This window comes from Mastomys coucha, unplaced genomic scaffold, assembly GCF_008632895.1.
Source record: "Mastomys coucha isolate ucsf_1 unplaced genomic scaffold, UCSF_Mcou_1 pScaffold23, whole genome shotgun sequence".
NCBI classification, from domain to species: Eukaryota; Metazoa; Chordata; class Mammalia; order Rodentia; family Muridae; genus Mastomys; species Mastomys coucha.
Window position 1 is genome coordinate 99,470,231 of NW_022196906.1, and position 1,429 is coordinate 99,471,659.

The 1,429-nt window shown below is 38.7% G+C and overlaps 1 protein-coding gene across 1 annotated transcript in view; it reads right to left on the bottom strand.

The window, feature by feature from the left end:
- The window catches only part of Col6a6 (collagen type VI alpha 6 chain), a 137,978-nt gene that overhangs the window by 98,121 nt on the left and 38,428 nt on the right, over positions 1-1,429 (bottom strand). The window lies entirely within an intron of this gene.

Sequence of the window (1,429 nt, forward strand, 5' to 3'; positions counted from 1 at the left end):
AAAAAAAAAAAAAAAAAAAAAAATCTCATGCGCCGAAATTAACCAGACCCAAAGACTGTACAACTCAGTGAACTTCTTTTATGCATACAGTTAGAGTAGACATTTGGGGCAGAGGCTATGCAGCTTCTTACTGGATTTTATACTTTCACTATTGAATGCATTTTATATGCTTATTCACCATCAAAGCCAAAACTCCATGACAGGATTATAACTAGAAAAACAATTAGCCTCATATCCTTTCATAACTGGTGCTCATATGGCCATTCAGTCCTTCTTTGTCCCCTAATAGTCACCTTGCTTGTTCTCTTCATGGTAGGTGGCACCCACATATAGACATGTCACACATATGCACATACTATCGGTTAGGTTCTGCATATAAGGAGAGCATGAGATTTCTAAGACTGTGACCACTTAATATTATGCATTCCAAATCCATTCATTTTCCTTTGAATTTTGTGATTTCGTTTTTTCTACAGGCCTGAATAGTATTTATTTGTAAATATATTTTATGTATTTAATTTTTATTATCCATTCATCTGTTAATGGACAATTAGGTGGATTCTAATAATTTGCACAATATTCTTTAATCAAAGAAGAGGAGGAGAAGGAGGAGGAGGAGGAGGAAGAAGAAGAGAAGGGAGAAGAGAAGGAAGAGAAGAAACCTGAGCTGTATGTTGAAGATGGATTCTCAAGTCTTAGAATGGGGAACTCAATTTGTGTCCATCTGCCTGGATCCACACAAAGCAAGGGTCTCACAGTTCCAGCTCAGCCTAGACCATTTTCATCTACCCTGGAATGCCCATCATGGAGTTAGAGAGAATATGAGATGTATTACAAATAAATATAAGCACACGGAGCTTTTCCATTAGAGCAAGCTGGTCTGTTGTTGAGCCACTATTATGATTTCCATGTCCTGCCTAATTGCTACCTAAATATATATTCACCTACGACACTCCATTCACTTCAAGGTTCCTCTCAAACTTAACATTTGCACAGTCAGAAAATGGACTTTTGACTAAGGAATTCGATCCCTATTTCCGTGCCTGCTCCATTGTCCCCTTGATATTCTCCAATTTGAGACTTTGTTCCGGTCCTTCATAAGAGTCTAGACAATTCACACTTTGGAAGCTATGCCAATTGTCAGTCATAGTCAAGTGGAAATGAGTGGGCTGGAAATGGGCTCCTAAGAGGCCATTTTAGCCAACCTTTTCAGTCAAAGAAGCAAAACTTTAAAATAGAAAGTCCAAGGTAAATATCTGCATATGTATTTTCCTACTAGTGTGTATAAGCAAATTCTGTGTGTGTGTGTGTGTGTGTGTGTGTGTGTATGAAAGAGGGGGGAAGAGAGAGGAAGGAGGAGAAGGAGGAAGAGAAGGAGGAGGAAAAAGAGGAGGAGGAGAAAAGGAGTAAAGGAGAAGGAGAAAGAGAA